This window comes from Misgurnus anguillicaudatus, chromosome 21, assembly GCF_027580225.2.
Source record: "Misgurnus anguillicaudatus chromosome 21, ASM2758022v2, whole genome shotgun sequence".
NCBI classification, from domain to species: domain Eukaryota; kingdom Metazoa; phylum Chordata; class Actinopteri; order Cypriniformes; family Cobitidae; genus Misgurnus; species Misgurnus anguillicaudatus.
The window spans coordinates 10,803,303-10,821,826 of NC_073357.2; the positions used below are offsets into that span (position 1 = coordinate 10,803,303).

At 39.5% G+C, this 18,524-nt stretch overlaps 1 non-coding gene across 1 annotated transcript; it reads right to left on the reverse strand.

The window, feature by feature from the left end:
- Nucleotides 1-697: 697 nt before the first annotated feature.
- On the reverse strand, nt 698-2,343 carry LOC129444059 (uncharacterized). The gene is made up of 3 exons (XR_012360346.1): nt 2,131-2,343; nt 1,492-2,053; nt 698-1,033 (listed from the first exon to the last, which is right to left on the reverse strand). It is a non-coding gene; the product is annotated as an uncharacterized protein (transcript).
- Between the last annotated feature and the right edge of the window lie 16,181 nt (nt 2,344-18,524).

An 18,524-nucleotide genomic window follows, 5' to 3' on the forward strand; every position in this document is an offset into this window, starting at 1 on the left:
TCCACCCTTCCAGCTTGTTGGGCTCCTCCCTCCTACGGGCGTTCACCTTTGGGTTCCTCTGCTCTGGCTCCGCCTCGTAGCTCCGGTCCACCTCCTACATCTCAGTCGGGAGACCCACCAGCTCTGCCCCGCCCCTCCGGTTCCTCGGCTCCCCCCGGGTTCTCTGCTCGCGTGGCTCCACCCTGGCTCCTCCCACCAGCGACTCCACCCTGGGGCTTCATCCCGTTCGGTGTCTGGGGCCTGGTCCAGACCCCTTCCTAATCCCTCTTTCATTCTTGGACATTTTTGTTGTTTTGGACTTCCTCCCTCCCTCCCTCCCACTTCGGTTTTGTTTTAGTTACGGCGCGGGACGCGCCTTGGGAGGGGGGGGCGTACTGTAAGGGTTTTGTGTTGCATTTAGTTCTGTTCATTGTTAATCATCTTGTTTAGTTCATTTGTTGTCTCATTTCATCATTATTAGTTTCACCTGTTTGATTATTAGTTAAGTTCTTACACCTGTGTTTAATTAGTTTGCTCACCCTTTATATTCTGCCCTCATGTGTCTTTCCCTTGTCAGTCGTTGAATGTGCATGTTATGTGAAGCTGTTCCTTGTCGTCGTTGTATGTTTGAATAAAATTCCAGTGTATATAGCAAGAACTTGATCTCCTTGTCATCATCGTTGTATTTTAGTATTAGTAGTAGTAGAGAACGTGACAGACACACACCTCCACCAAATGTGAATAAAGAATGCATATGCTAACACAAACAGCATTAATTGAATATTTGTCAGCAATTGACACTAAGCCAGTCCAAATGTCAGGGCCTGAATTATTCCAGATTCCATCCAGAACCTAAACTCAGTATAAGTGTTATGTATAGGTAGTCGAAGAACTACACTACATGTATTGGCCTCTGGAAGAGGCTTGACTTGATTGTTTATTGGATGTAAAAATTCCAAGGGGGGTTGAATTGTAAATCCAAGTGGAGTAATTTTGGATAGTCCAGACACAAAAATAAGGATATCCTCAAGATTGAGGTTTGCACATTCTCCACCTGCAAAATAATTCAGACTCAGTTATTTACTTTAACCTAGGGCTGTACTACATGTGAAATATCAGGCTTTAAAATGAGAAGCTTTCTTCGTGGAAAGTGTTCAAATATTTTAAAGTGGCATTAAAATATTTTTACATTATATTTATGCATTTGGCAGATACTTTTATCCAAAGGGACTAACTCTCATGTTGTTACCAACCTGTATAAATTTGTTCTGATGAACACAAGATATTCACTTCCATAGTATTCTTTTATTCTACTATGAGAGTGAATGGGGCTCGTGATCGGTTTGCTTACAAACATCTCTTAAAACATCTTTGTGTTCATCAGAACAAAAAAATTTATACAGGTTTGTAACAACATGAGTGAGAAAATGACAGAAGTTTAATTTTGGGGTGAATTATCCCTTTAGGTACCATAACAAACAAAAATGCTTCAGTATTAAAAAAAATTGTTACCTTCTATATCAATTAGCCAGTCTCTCCAGTAGCAAAGCACTCTGCTTTCCTCTCTTCGACGATTGCTCCCTAGACTGGAAAGCACTGGCTGAAATAAGTCCATCAAATCCTGTGCACTGAGCTGCTGTGTGTTTTCCACAATTAACGGTTTGAACTGTGCCGGATGAGCTTTTATTGCCTCAGCAAGTCCGAGTGTGCTCAAACCTGCCATAAATCCGAAGGAGGAAACACATCATGTAAACTAGTTTGACAATTTAAAGCAGTGTTCTTCAACCCTGGTCCTCAAGGAACCCCTTCCAGACAGTTTTAGATGTCTCCTTATTTGAAACACCTTAACCAACTCATCAACTCTAATTTTTACATTATAATCAGAGAAAATGCAACGCTTGGACTTACTCTTGATATCCCCTCAGAACTCCTTCCACAAACTGCTGAATACACTGCATTACGAGACTGTCCCTCTCATCCATGGAGTTAATGTGGCGCATTGTGCCCAGCACCGTGTCTCAGAAGCCTGAATTATTGCTTCTCTTGCCTGAGATATTGTCTCTGCATTTTTAATCTAAGTTTGAAAAGGAGAAATGTTATTTAAAAATAAAACATAATTAACTTACTTTAATTCACTCAAAATTCACTTACTTTTTGCAGTCGGTCTTGGACATCTTGGTCTCCAATATCTGAAAGAGTTGGAGGTTCTGTTGAATTTCCACAGACCCAGTTGAATAATCTTTCAGAGAAAAAATGGGGTGCAACACCACCATGAATTAAACATACAGCTACCATTTTTCCTACAAGACTGTAGAGCCCTGCATGGCATGCTGTGGAAGAGGAAACCAAAACTAGTTTATGTATGATTCAAATTTTTAATAACAGCAAAATAAAATATAGCTGCAAGCAGCAATGCCGGGGTCAAGCCGAAAAGGGCACAAAAGGATGTAAAATTGAGATTGGATAAGCAGATTGAAGAATCTAAGTAAACCTAATAATTTTAGATGAAAAAACAAAAAAGTTATCCACAAACATAATCTAAGTTCTTGTCTACTGCAATCGTCCTTCTGTTATTGACAATCATGGAACATTAGAGCACTGAAGGACATGTGAGTGGTGTTTGCAGTGGCAAAACATGGGTCACATCATGTTATAACAAGTTTCATTAGTCAAAAGAGACCATCCCCGTGTCTCTACAATGTTCTGATGCAGAGATATAGCTTTTGCAAAAACGGTTAATAAGGTATTCTCAATGGTTGCTAGGGAGTGAATTGGCAACCACCAGTGATCATAGTCAAAGCCATGAAAGGAATAATCCATGATGACTCATGGTTTTAGATGTGTTATTGCAGTAGGTTTAGGCAAAAATACCATATTTCTATCTCAAAACCACTAGGTGGCGCAATGACAAAGTTGTGCATGCAACCTCAGGTCATAACTGTGTTACATCTAGGTAGTTTTATGACTATACACTTTAGTTTAGTGAAGAAACAGTTGTATGACCATAGGGTGGCTTGATTTCAAAGGTTTTGTTCAATTATAAGGCCAACTAGTGGTTCAAGCATACAACTTTTTTTTGTGTAGCCTCAGACTGTGGTCGTACATCAGCGTATCAAATATGGTGAAAAAATCCCTTCGCTTTACGAAGTTATTACCATTTATGTGTAAAAAACACCAAATTTAAAGGTAATTTTTAGTTTTTTGCAATTTTCGGCCATTTCTGATGGAAATTTTTATATAATGCCTATAGAAACTTTTTGTTCAGAAGGTAAGGTTAGTTTCTTCCTATGGTGTTTTTGAGTCGATCGGAAAAACGCTCACGGAGATATTCACACGTGTTTTTTAAGGGATATTTTGCTGCGCAGGGTTAACTGTAAGGCGAATTCTGGCATGTTTGGTATCGTTGGACTCGGCAACTATTCAGGACTTCAGGGAAACAAGTCCTGTGAAAAAACACAGATCAGAGCCAAAGTTATAGGCATGTAAGCATAAGTATGACCACTAGGTGGCGCTGCGACGAAACAGCACATGCACACTCAGTTCCTGACTGGCATCACAACTATCAAGTGTCGTGTCAATAGGCATAAGATTGCCGAAGATACAGACTAAAACCTGTTTTTTGGGGCTCTACTTAAAATTTGTTGATGCGCTATACGACAACGGATTGGTTTATCAAAATTCTTTTAATAACTTTTTGCCTTGAGTGTCTATAGATGCTGCATACTGATTTTCGTGGCAATCGGGCAAAAGCTCTAGGACGAGTTCGCAAAAGTAGGTTTTACGAATAATTCAAAATGGCGGAAAATTTTTCATGACGGAAAATGACGTCATAGGGTCCAATCGAATCGTCTTGAGCCAAGGACTCAGAAGAAGCAAGAATTTTGTTTATAGGACTTATGGATCAAAAGTTATAAGCAAAAACATAAGTGCAACTTTGGACTGTTGGTGGCGCTAGCGGGTTAGAGATTAAGACTCCAAATTGGCTGTGGAGACTTTTTGGACATTACTTTATAAGCGTGCAAAATATCATAACTTTTCTATGTACGCTGCTATGGGCTGCCATAGACTGCAATGGCGGAGGAGGAATAATAAGAAAAAGAAATATAGCTGCAAGCAGCAATACCGGGGTCAAGCCGAAAAGGGCACAGAAGGATGTAAAGGTGAGTTTGGATAAGCAGACATAAGAACCTAGGTAAACCTAAAAATTTCAGATGAAGAACGCAAAAGTAAGCAACAAAAATAATCTATGTTCTTGTATACTGCAATTGTCCTTCTGTTATTGACAATCATGGAACATTAGAGCACTGAAAGACACGTGAGTGATGTTTGCAGTGGCAAAACATGGTTCACAACATGTTACAACAAGTTAAATGAGTCAAAAGAGACCATCCCCATGTCTTTACGATGTTCTGATGCAGAGAAAAAGCTCTTGCAAAAAAACGGTTGATAAGGTATTGTATTGGTTGCTAGGGATTAAATTGGCAACCACCAATGATTATACTCCAAGCCATGGAGGAATAATCAAGGAAAAATCCATGAAGACTCATGGTTTTAGATATGTTGTTGCAGTAGTTTTAGGCAAAAATAGCCATTTTCTATCTCAAAACCACTAGGTGGCGCTATGAAAAAACTGTGCATGCAACCTTAAGTCATGACTGCGTTACATCTAGCTAGTTTCATGACTATACACTTTAGTTTAGCTATAAAATAGTTGTATGACCATAGGGCTTGCTTGATATGAAAGATTTTGTTTAATTATAGGGCCACCTAGTGGTGAAGGCATACAATTTTTTTGTATGGCCTCAGAATGTGCTCATACATGAGTGTATCAAATCTGGTGAAAAAATATTGTTTCATTGCGAAGTTATAAACATTTATGTGAAAAAAACACAAAATGTAAAAGGTAATTTTTCGTTTTTTTGCCATTTTCAGCCATTTCTGATGGAAATTATAATATAATGCCTATAGAACTTTTTGTTCAGAACGTAAGGTTAGTTTCTTCCTATGGTGTTTTCGAGTCGATCGGAAAAACGCTCGCGGAGATATTCACGCGTGTTTTTTAAGCGCTATTTTGCTGCCCAGGGTTAACCGTAAGGCAAATTCTGGCATGTTTGGTATCGTTGGACTCGGCAACTATTCAGAACACTAAAGAAACAAGTCCCGTGAAAATACGTCAATCGGAGCCAAAGTTATAGGCCTATAAAAGATTCGTCTGGCCACTAGGTGGCGCTGCAACGAAACTGTGCATGCTCCCTCAGTTCCTGACTGACATCTCAGGTACCAAGATTCGTGACAATAGGTCTAAGTTTGGCGAAGATACAGCCTAAAACCTGTTTTTTTGCACTCTACGTAAAGTTTGTTGACGCGATATACAACAACGCAATGGTTTATCGAAATTCTTTTAATAACTTTTTGCCGTGAGTGTCTCTAGATGCTGCATACCGATTTTCGTGGCAATCGGGTAAAAACTCTAGGACGAGTTTGCAAAAGTAGGTTTTACGAATAATTCAAAATGGCGGAAAAATTTTCATGACGGAAAATGACGTTATAGGGTCCAAATCGTCTTGATCCAAGGAATCAGAGGAAACAAGAATTTCGTTTCTACGACTTACGGGTCAGAAGTTATAAGCAAAAACGTAAGTGCAACTTTGGACTGTTGGTGGCGCTAGCGGGTTTGAGATAGAGACTCCAAAATTGCTATGGATATTATTTGGATTGCCCTCTGTCAGTGTGCCAAATTTCATAACTTTCCTACGTACGGGTCTATGGGCTGCCATAGACCGCAATGGAACAGGAAGAAGAATAATATTTAAAAAGAAAAAGAAAAAGAAAACTAACGGATACAATAGGGGTCTTCGCCCATTCTGGGCTTGACCCCTAAAAAGAAAACTAACAGTTTCAATAGGGGTCTTCGCCCATTCTGGGCTTGACCCCTAATTAACATAAATCATCCCAATAATTCCAAAGCAATACTTTGTTGATGGTCAAAAATATACTAAAGAACTACATAGATTTGATCAAACAGTGCTTCAAAAGCATTACCATTTACATCTAATTTTTTTTGTTTTCGGGTCCCTGAAATATTGCACATATTCTTATTTCCAACAGCAGGAGACGCAAGAATTCGCGTGTTGGTCCTCCCTCATCCACAGCCCCTTCTCCTTGACCATCATCATCCATGAAGATAACGCTGATTTTCTTTTGAGGGTCAAACCTTGCATGTCCAAAGGCACGCACAGCAGAATTCATTATATCTGTTCTGCACACATTTATCATGTTGGCAGTCAGCGTTGTGTGAAAGTCACACTGCGACCTCAGGTTTTCAAGAACATGCACAATATCAAATCTGCAACAAAAGGTGAAGAGTCCAAGCCTGCACATTAATAAAAAAAATTTAAAATAAAAATAGTTTCTTAAGAACCAAGTAAGTATTTGTCCATTGCAATTATTTTTTTCTTACGACATATCCACAGACTCAACTGAGGGACTAGATGTCACATTAAAGACACTTCTAAACGGTGACCTCGGCGGTGGAGACGGCGTCCTCGATGGTGGAAACGGCAACCTCGGCGGTGGAAACGGTGACCTCGACGGTGGAGACGGCGACCTCAATGGTGGAGATGGTGACCTTGACTGTGGAGACGCAGTGGAGGCAGCGACCTCGGCAGTGGAGGTGGCAGCGACCACGGTGGTGGAGGTGGCGGCGGCCTCGGCGGTGGCGGAGGCGCTGACCTCTGGGGTCGCTGGTGGAGGAGGTGGCGGTCTGGAGGAAAGTACTGCCTGAAATTGGAAAATGCTGGTGTTATACCAGAAGACAAACAAGTACTGTAAATGAATAAATATTCATCTCACCTCAACCTCTTCTGTTGAGAATCACAAAACGTACAAAGTACAGGCTCCATCAATCCCTTTGTCCAAAATACTGTGCTCTGCAGGTGATGAGATGATAAAGCTGACTGAAGTGAAAAGACCATAGTAGCACTGTCCTCACCCCCCCCAAATGCAACCAGATCCTTAAAAAAATTATAAAAAGCAACACTGACAACTTGCAAACACTGGTACCATATACAATATTCATACTGTAAATATAGTACAGAAAATGTGTCACGGCTAGGGGCTGGCTGCTAAACCTAAAGCCACGCCCCTTCTCAATTTCCACCTCGAGGAGGTCCCCAAAGCCAACCCAATGACCAAACAACACGAGAGCAGGTAAGTATTAAAACAAACTTTATTTAAATATTTAAAAGACTGGGGGAAATGGGGAAAGGGGCAATTAAAACTAACTCCTCTCTGCCTTCCAGACAGGCCACAGCACGGGAGAGTGGCAGAAAGGGGAAGAGTGACGGGGGCTCCAGGGGCTGGTGACCCAAGTGTAGTGAGGAGGGGACAGGGGAACACAGGCTCTTGCCAATCCCACTCTCCGTGGCGCCCTCCTCTTCTCTCCTGGAGGCAAAAGACAAGCAGTATGAATTTGGGGTTGTATCTCTCTCTCTCTATTATGATACCTGCGCCACGTCGGGCCGATACTCCTCTGCTCACTCCACTGGATGTTTCTCTCCACAGGGTTTGACTGGGACGCGAAGACTCGTTCAACCTGGGCTAGGATCGCCTTGGCCTATGGGCTGGCCGGTAACTCGTGGTAAGTATGGTCCTCCTTACACAGGTCACTCTCCTGACCTTCGCTCTCGCCTTGTCTCTCTCCTCACAGGCCACTTAGACACAATGACACAGTTAGTGCAACTTGGGTACTCCTCACCTCTCTGCTGTTTACAGCTCAGGCGTGTGTGACTGTCCACAGTTCGTTCTACTGACGTTCACTCTTGCTCTCTTCCTTTACAGGCAGCTTGGATACAATAACACAGTTAGTGCAACTTGGGTACTTCTCACCTCTCTGCTGTTTACAGCTCAGGCGTGTGTGACTGTCCACAGTTCGTTCTACTGACGTTCACTCTTGTTCTCTCTTCTTTTACAGGCAGCTTGGATACAATAACACAGTTAGTGCAACTTGGATACTTCTCACCTCTCTGCTGTTTACAGCTCAGGCGTGTGTGACTGTCCACAGTTCGTTCTACTGACGTTCACTCTTGTTCTCTCTTCCTTTACAGGTAGCTTGGATACAATAACACAGTTAGTGCAACTTGGGTACTTCTCACCTCTCTGCTGTTTACAGCTCAGGCGCGTGTGACCGTCCACAGTTCGTTCTACTGACGTTCACTCTTGTTCCCTCTTCCTTTACAGGTAGCTTGGATACAATAACACAGTTAGTGCAACTTGGATACTTCTCACCTCTCGGCTGTTTACAACTCTGGGTAAGCGCAGCTTTTCCTCAGCTCGCTATACGGTGTTTTGGTCGACAATACTCAGGGCGGCTTACAACAACTGGCCTGCACAGAAAGGCAAACGGCGACGACCTTCCTAAGGGGGCGCCGGGGGCAAAACCCTCTCGGCGAATCCGCTGGTCAGCAGGGGGGCGAATCGTCACACCGTCTCACCGGGCCGAGCGCTGCCCCGTCCTCAATGCCCGTAGGCCGATCGAATACCAGACAGGGGCGCCCCTTTGTAGAGACCACGGGGCGGCGGAACTCCTTCGCCCTTCACTCTGCCACAGATGGAACACACAGGTAAAGTAGCAATATACAGGTACGTGTTTGTACTCACACACACACACTGCCAGCTTCCAGGTTTTCACCGCCGCACTCTGCAACTGTCGACACACCGACGGGGCAACTTCCACGGCCCACACCGTCACTGTTCACTTAAACCGCACACAGCATACAATAGTTGATGTTCACACAGCCGTCAGCCTCTCCGTCTCTTCCTCAGTGGAGGGGATGATGCGGGGTACGTCTGACAAGACACACAGCACTTGCACAGCAACCCACAGCAAATACACAGCACCACTTCAACGTGAAAAGGTTTTCAAAGGACATAGACTCACCCACCACTCTACAGGTGCACACACGCGACGCCCAGCGTCCTCCTCTTCGCTAAGGGCAGATGGGGGCGATGACACTACGGCCGGAGCTTTTAGGTCTGCTGCTATGGCGATGTAATCCACTTATTCCTGCGGCTCGCCTACCACGCTCGATCGGGGGTAGGGCCGCTTTTCCTCTTCCTAGAGCGTTCACTAATACACAAGTTTGCAGCTATGGTTTCAGATCAAATCTAGAGCCAATACTCACGGCGATCTCCTTGGTAAACAGTATACAACCAGCTTCGTTCCCTTAATCCTTGGTTACTCCAAACATGTCACGTTTACCGTTGTCTTCTTCTACCCACAGGGTTTCTGCTTACGGTACATCCGCTGAGAACTATGAGAGGGACAGAGAGAAAGTGCAACCAACTGCCAAACGTAACGGACGAGCACAGCTCCGTACTTCAACTCAACACTAACGCAACAAACTGTGGTTTACACTGTCCTAAAATACTCCTCTGTATGCTGTAATCCTCCAATCAACCGGCGATTTCCTTAAACGCCCACAGCTGCGCTCCATTTCGCTGATTACAGCCCTTGCGATGCTACCGGATGTCCGGTGTTTCCTCTTCCCGGTCTGGGCGGAAACATCCGGGCGGAACCAAAGTTTCCCGACTTTCGGTTCCGCCCAAAAGATCGTCACCTTGTGACAAATGCATTACCTGAAAAGGCTGAGAGAGATGGAATTTCCTTCTCCTAATGTTTCCATCAGGGTATTTTATTTGAATAACGACACCATCTTGTGGCTCTGGCATCACTTCAATTAACTGCCGTCTTTCAAGTATAATCTTGAATAATAAATTCAGATATGTAAGTAGACACCAAAACCCAATCATACTCCACAACTAAAACACACACTCACTCTTTTTCTGTCTGCCTCCAGTGTCTCAACTTGTCTTCGTCTTATCTCCTGTTAAGATTTTCACCTAAATTGAAAATGTATTTCAAATTTTTGGAGTTACACTGACACTCACGCGGGCGCACACATTCTGGTTTCCATGTTTTGTGAGGACATTACATAGACGTAATGTTTTTTTAATGTACAAACTGTATATTTTTTCCCCTAACCCCAACCATCACGGAAAACTTTCTGCTCCTTCAGATTTCAATAAACATCATTCAGTTGATTTATAAGCTTGTTTCCTCATGGGGACCTCGAAATGTCCCCACAAGGTCAAAAATTTACTTGTATTCCTATCTTGTGGGGACATTTTGTGATAATTACCAGGTATACACACAATGAACAGTTAACATTAACATCGTCTCCATAACATGTCCCACTAAAATATTACCAAGGTGGCAAGGGAGACTAATCAAATCGTACCATGTTTTGTTGTTCAGTTAGTTGTGAAACTGCGACACCTCTTGATAAACGTCCAGTGGGAGATGGTGCCTCTCGCTTAAGCCTATAGACTACTCAAATTGACCCCAAGTGTGTGGTAGCTTTGCCTTTTAATATTTTTGGAAAATTGAGAGGCAATCTTATCATTATGACAAGGTGTGAAAAAATAGCCCAGTAGGAAAAAGTTATTTAGTTTTGCAAGGCGAAAGACTGTGGACAGGACATCGACTTGTTTTACCTGCCTGTGTTCGTTGTTCAGGACATCAGACATAGATATCCAGCATCTCACGGACATTATAGTGGCTATTAAGAAACGGATGAAGCTCTAGATATGCTATGAGTGTGAATTGTTTATGTTTTTTAATAAAAAGTTAAAATTCACATTGATTTTTGTTCGTGTTATAGTCCTTATTGTTGCTACATTAGAGTGACTGCAATTTGAGGAAAGCATTCTTGCATTTTTTTTAAAAGTTTAAGTCTAAATTGTGTAACAAACATAATATTTGGCTTTATTTTTAACCCAAATGACTTTGTAAAGTAAGTAATGACAGCTAAATCACAGTAACAGTCATCATTGCGCCTCCACAAGTCTATAATGTATAAATTTGGTGTACAAAAGACAGGGTTAGATGAAGAAATGTATTTTTTATTATTCACAAAAGAAAAATATTGTGCCACCAGGGAAAAGAACACATTAAAATAAACAATGACATAATTTACATCTAAAAATGTCCTGCACAAAATAAAAACAAAGCAAAAAATATATACAAAAACAATGCTTAACAGGCTAATGATACTTCGACTGTCAGTTTTATTAAAGGCTAACGTTACATCGAGAAATGCGTTAATTAAAATATTCAAAATAATACCTGGTTTATTGACTTTTATTGTAACTTGTTTGGATATAATTATAGATAGGGTGGTCCTGCATCCTGATATTTGTGAACTTGGCTTTACTTATTAATAATAATATGATTGTTTTTGTAAACAGCATTAGTTAGGCATTCGGTAAAAATTATATTAATCTTTATTATTTTAGTAGTCAATGTTAACTATATTTAATGTGCTATATAAACATGGACGGATCAATGAAAAAGATTAATGTAAATGCTGAAAACTCCATTCTAATTTAATACAAATATTTTATTGTGTGATTTTTGTAGTTTTAAATTGTAAAGGTGTAACTTCCATAAAACTAACATTGCTTATTTTGAATTTATCCTTAGACGAGCTGACCGGAAGACCAGTAACCATTTTCGCATCTGCAGCTGTCATTTTCCTGCAGGGGATAAAATTTCCCTGTTTTGTTTTTATTCACAAATGATGTTCCCACTGGACATATTTTGGAAGATCATTCATACTCCCTGAGACAGGATAGGGCTGATGTGCCTAAAAATGTTCCACCACCCATGGAGGAAATGGCTACACAATTTATGGCTGACAAAGATGATGAACCATCTCCGGCAAACCCTCACTATCAATTCTGAGGAACAACCAAATAGTAGCACAACTAAAGAAGAGCTGCAATCTGGACGAAGAATCCAGCTTGAGATTGAGTTAGAGCATTCCATAGCAGAGATTCAGTTTCTCAAAGACAAACTCCAAGAGCGAACGAGTAACTGTCATGACTGGTATTCAGCCGTCAGATGAGTGAAAGTGTGATTCGGATAGAGACAGGATTGCCAGATAGAGATACTTTCAGTTCTGTGTATGAATATGTTGCTCATTTTGAGGATTCCATTACGTACTTTGCTTGATGAAGATCCAAAGAAATCATCCTTGAGGACCAGATTTTCATGACCTTGATGAAAATTCGCCACAACTATACACACTTGCACTTGCATTTTCCATGTGGGCATTCACATTGTGTAGCAACAATGCCATCTATTCCTGTAGAGACCTTTCATCAGGGCCATAGCCAGGATTTTCTGAATACCGAGGTCCAGATATGAATTTTGGAGGGTTGGAAAAAAACATTACCCTCCTTAAAATATGCATTTTAAGACATAAAAAAAATCAGATAACTGTAGTTTTAAAACCATGTCAGTATGCAGTAGCATAAATTATTTTAAGAAGACAACAGATTTTTATAAATGAGAATCTGGTTAAATGTTGCAAAAAAAAATTTTTGACTCCAAATTTGAAAATCAGAAGAGGTGTTTATGTTTATTATTGAAAAAAAAACCCACAATAGCATACTCCAAACAGAAATGACCTTAATGAGAGATATTTCAAGGATTAACAGCACAGTATAGAATCTTCTGAAAAAGAATATCCAAGTCAATGATATTTCTCCTCCCAGTTCACATTATAACGCAACTGGTTTTCACCAAACTTTGTTTTAGGAAGATTATGGTTATGTTTGAACCACTTATTCTGGAGAATATAGTATTGTCATCATCTGTTAGTTGTTTATTTTTAAACTTTGCTGGATCAAATTCATGAATTGTGCCAGTTTGACTTCTCTTACCTTTTGTCCTGCTCTCGTTTTCTCCTGTCACATCTTTAACCTGTTCTTCTATAGCATTGCATGGCTTGTGTGATCTCTCTTCTTCATTTCCTTCTCCACTGCTTTTTCTCTCTGCCTCTTTTTTTGTATTTCTCTGTTTTCCCTCTTCCTCTCACATCTTCTATTGTCTCTTCAACCTGACACTCTTTCTGTTCATTTCTCTTTCCACCCTCTTCTACTCTTTGTTGTCCCTCTCTCACTGTATTAACAGCCTCTCCCTTTCTCTCATAACTTGTCCCTCCTGCCAAAATATGGAATAATATACAGGGAGTGCAGAATTATTAGGCAAGTTGTATTTTTGAGTATTTCTTTTGTTATTGTACAACTACAGTGCTCTTGGTCAATTCAAAATGTTAACAAACCCTCAAACCTGAACATTTAAGTAGTAAAAGTGAAATTTTGGCTTTCTTAAGAGAATATTTTTATGTACATCATTATTAGGCAACTATTAGTGTGCAGAATTATTAGGCAACTAAATGAAAAACAAAGATTTTACCATCTCACTTGTTTTTTTTTTCAACTGTTAAAGTGAGAATAATAAACAAACTCTACATTTACAAAAAAAATTTATAAAACAATAAAAAATAAAAAAAATATATAGACTCAGTGACCAATATAGCCACCCTTCTTTTCGATAACAGTCACAAGCCTTCCATTCACGGATTCAGTCAGTTTCTTGATCTGGTCTGAACCAACATTTTGTGCAGACGCAACCACAGCCTCCCAGACACTGTTCAGAGAGGTGTACTGTTTACCTTCACTGTAAATGTCCTGCTCAAGAAGGGATCAAAAGGCCTCAACAGGGCCCAAGCCAGGTGAAGAAGGGGGCCATGTCATCAGCCCCTCATCCCTAAGGCCTTTACTGGCCAGTCATGCAGCGGAGCACTTTGATGCATGTGCTGGAGCGCCGTCCTACAAAATAATCAGTCTCCCTGAAAGATGCAAACCCCTTCCTGCACCACTGCTTGAAGAAAGCGTCCTCTACATTACAGGCAGACAGGCACAGACAGGTATTATTAAACATGAGCTTATTGGACCTTTTTGGGTTGAAAATGGAAATAAAAAACAACTCTCAGACTTACTGCCAATTTTTAGAAGACACTTTCTTCAAGCAGTGGTACAGGAAAAAAATCTGCATCTTTCAATAAGACTTTTTTATGCAAGACAACGCTTCAGCACATGCATCAAAGTACTCAACTGAGTGGCTGGCCAGTAAAGGCCTTAAAGGAGAAAAACTAATGCCATGGCCCCCTTCTTCACCTGACTTAAACCCTATTGAGACCTTTTGATCCCTTCTTAAGCAGGACATTTACAGTGAAGTTAAACCGTACACCTCTCTGAACAGTGTCTGGGAGGCTGTGGTTGCATCTGCACAAAATGTTGGTTCAGATCAGATCAAGAAACTGACTGAATCCGTGAATGGAAGGCTTGTGACTGTTATTGAAAAGAAGGGTGGCTATATTGGTCACTGAGTCTATATATTTTTTTATTTTTTATTGTTTTATTAATTTTTTTTGTAAATGTAGAGTTTGTTTATTATTCTCACTTTAACAGTTGAAAAAAAAACAAGTGAGATGGTAAAATCTTTGTTTTTCATTTAGTTGCCTAATAATTCTGCACACTAATAGTTGCCTAATAATGATGTACATAGAAATATTCTCTTAAGAAAGGCAAAATTTCACTTTTACTACTTAAATGTTCATGTTTGAGGGTTTGTTAACATTTTTAATTGACCAAGAGCACTGTAGTTGTACAATAACAAAAGTAATCCTCAAAAATACAACTTGCCTAATAATTCTGCACTCCCTGTATGCAACAATACTAATATATTACAACCCCAAAACAGAAAAAGTTGGGACACTGTAGAAATTGTGAGTAAAAAAGGAATGGAATACTTTACAAATCTCATAAACGTATATTTTATTCACAGTAGAATATAGATAACATATCAAATGTTGAAAGTAAGATATTTTGAAATGTCATGCCAAATATTGGCTCATTTTGGATTTCATGAGAGCTACACATTCCAAAAAAAGTTGGGACCGGTAGCAATAAGAGGCCAGAAAATTTAAATGTACATATAAGGAACAGTTGAAAGACCAATTTGCAACTTATTAGGTCAATTGGCAACATGACTGGGTATAAAAAGAGCCTCTCAGAGTGGCAGTGTCTCTCAGAGGTCAAGATGGGCAGAGAATCACCAAATCCCCAAATGCTGCAGCGAAAAATAGTTTTTGAGAAAAATTGCAATGAGATTGAAGTTATCATCATCTACAGTGCATAATACCATTCAAAGATTCAGAGAATCTGGAACAATCTCTGTGCGTAAGGGTCAAGATCGGAAAACCATACCGGATGCCCGTGATCTTCGGGCTCTTAGACGGCACTGCATCACATACAAGAATGCTACTGGAATGGAAATCACAACATGGACTCCGGAATACTTCCAAAAAACATTGTCGGTGAACACAAACCATCTCATTCGCTGTTGCCAGCTAAAACTCTGTAGGTCAAAAAAAGAAGCCATATCTAAACATGATCCAGAAGCACAGGCATTTTCCCTGGGCAAGGCTCATTTAAAATGGACTTTGGCAAAGTGGAAAACTGTTCTGTGGTCCAACGAATCAAAATTTGAAGTTCTTTTTGAAAAACTGGGATGCCATTTCATCCGGACTAAAGAGGACAATGACAACCCAAGTTGTTATTAGCGTTCTTTTCAGAAACCTGCATCTCTGATGTTTTGGGGTGGCATGAGTGCGTGTGTCATGGGCAGCTTACACATCTGGAAAGGCACCATCAATGCTGAAAGGTTTATCCAAGTTCTAGATACATTTGATCCCATTCAGACGTCGTCTCTTTCAGGGAAGACCTTGCATTTTTCAACATGACAATGCCAGACCACATACTGCATCAATTACAACATCAAGACTGCGTAGAAGAAAGATATAAGTACTGAAATGGCCAGCCTGCAGTCCAGATCTTTCATCCATAGAAAAGATTTGGTGCATCATAAAGAGGAAGATGCGACAAAGAAGACCTAAGACAGTTGAGCAACTAGAAGTCTGTATTAGACAAGAATAGGACAACATTCCTATTCCTAAACATTGTTTCTCCTCCAGCTGTTCCTTATATGTACATTTAACTTTTCTGGCCTCTTATTGCTACCTGTCCCAACTTTTTTTGGAATGTGTAGCTCTCATGAAATCCAAAATGAGCCAATATTTGGCATGACATTTCAAAATGTATCACTTTCAACATTTGATATGTTATCTATATTCTACTGTGAATAAAATATAAGTTTATGAGACTTGTAAATTATTCCATTCCTTTTTTATTCACAATTTCTACTATGTCCCAACTTTTTCTGTTTTGGGGTTGTATTAGGTGTTTGTTTTGTTGTTAAATTAAGCCAAAGACAACATATATGTGACTTAGTCTTTGAAACCAAAGTTAATTTTTGTGATTTACATTAGCCTATGTAAAGAACAATATTTGAACATATAACCTTGATAAATTTAATGTTGAATGATTAAGATCATGTCAAAGACTGAAATCAATGTAAAAATAAAGTAAAAATGAGTGGAATCAAAATTTGATGCTCCTATCCTCAGTATTAGATTATAGGTTATATAAGACTTTAGCCTGGATTTAACAGACAAGAGTCACATATAAAGTATGTGTAGCAATTAGGAATATATTGTATGCTAATGCTTTTTCTGTCCTGAGCACTGCTCTTTCTGTCTTGTCTCCATAATCTTCTCTCTTTCTTTTTCCCCCAGTCTCATTCTTGCCCTGTATCTTTTTTCTTTTCAAAGCTGAGCTTTGTTTGAAGCAGTCTTTTCAGTTTTGTCTGTATCAGTAAAAACAAAATTAAATAAAGTTATAAATGTGAATTTACTGAAGGCTTCCAAGAAAACCATGTAAAGCAAACTTTATTAGTTTGCATCCCTGATTGATAAGTCATTAAATAGCTGTATAATATTCAATGTTTACTTACACTATCTCATACATCGTCTAACAGTCTAAAAGGATTCGCGTTCTTTAGCCTCTGTGAAATGCAACTCCGCCTGCTTTGATTGGTCATCTCATGGGCAGAACCTTCTGCCTCTGACATCACACTACCGCGAGAGCGCTCTCGCTGTGTTGTGATGTCAAACGTCAGTCATTGTAGGAAGCGGGAGTTGTATCATTTGTCCCACCTCTTCTCCACTGTGATTGGACATTGAAGTTCATCCAAAGTTTAACAACTGTGGGCGCTCAACGCTGAAAAACTGACAAAACCTGTCAGCTGTTGCCGCTATTAAAAAGTGCAGCTCCTCTATTGGAAACAATTGAAAACATAAGACGGCAGAGGCGAAAACTTCTTTGTGTACTCGCCACCTTAATAGGCTATTATTTTACAACTTCTATTATGTAAACTTCAGAGAATTACCTAGGTCCGGACCTGGGGGACCTCAATGGTGGATAGGGCCATGCTTGTCATGTGAATTATATAGGATATAGTTTGTTTTCAGTTGACTTATTTTATGAAAATAAAGATGTTTACTACAAAACTTGCTGTAAGGTTTCTGTGGATCAGTGATAAGACCATTTTATTAACTTTTGTTTAATTCCCAGAGAACATATGTATATCTTGAATGCACTGTAAGTCGCCTGTCTAACAAATACCAAAAATTAAATGTTAAACTATTGTATACTACTTGTATACTATTAGAACTATACACCAGTCAGCTCACAGTAATGTGAATGTGAGATAAAATTTACTACATAGGCTCTCACATTGGGGCTTGTGGATTACCAGGTAAAAACATATAGAAAATGTGAACAAAATGAGTATGTATGGTTTATTTAGGGAACTTATATGGTTATAATATATTATATTTAAGCATTTGTTGATGCTATTGGACAATTCTCTTTAAATTCAACATATATAATTATATATTAACTATTATATTAAATGTTTGGAATTTAACTGTGTTATGTTTGTTCAGAGATTGTTTGTATAGTTATCTTATAAATACATATAACACTATTATAACTCCTATCTCTCCCTAGTTTTACTTAATGAGACTCTATAAAGCCTGTCCCTCATGCTGGCCCTTACAATACCGGTAAGTAAACCAGCATCTAAGCTGCACTGTTATGTCCAGATTTATAGTGGGTTTCTCTCCTTGATCTATGGTTTTTCTATCGTCTAAGAAAAAGTACATAAGAATGGAAATTGCTACGGCAATAGCTAACGTTAATGCTTCTGAGATGGTAAAAGCGCGTTTTAGCGAATTAGCAAATGGTATGCATAATACAGTGAAAGATAATCTTTAAAGTTTATTTGGGGCAAAATGATCAGGCATAATAATCTTAATCACAAAGAAAATAATATTAAGGTTAATATAAACTAACAAAATAATAAACTAATAAATAAAACATTAACAAAAAAAAAATCTCAGAGAGGCACGCGTAAACAAAATTAATTTCTAACATTTTTGGAAAAAACTAATGGGTAATATTTCTCTTGAAAAAGTGGATAAGTGTTCATACACAGCGCATATCATAATGAGCAAGCATGTTTTTTAAATAAAGATTGAGGAAGCTTGATGATGACGTTGATCCGCGACCATGGTGTGCTGTAGTCCGTTTATAGCATACCATTAGCATTTTATATCTAACGGCTTTTTTTAAGCTTCAAAATATATACATTTTCAATGAACTTATAAAGATTA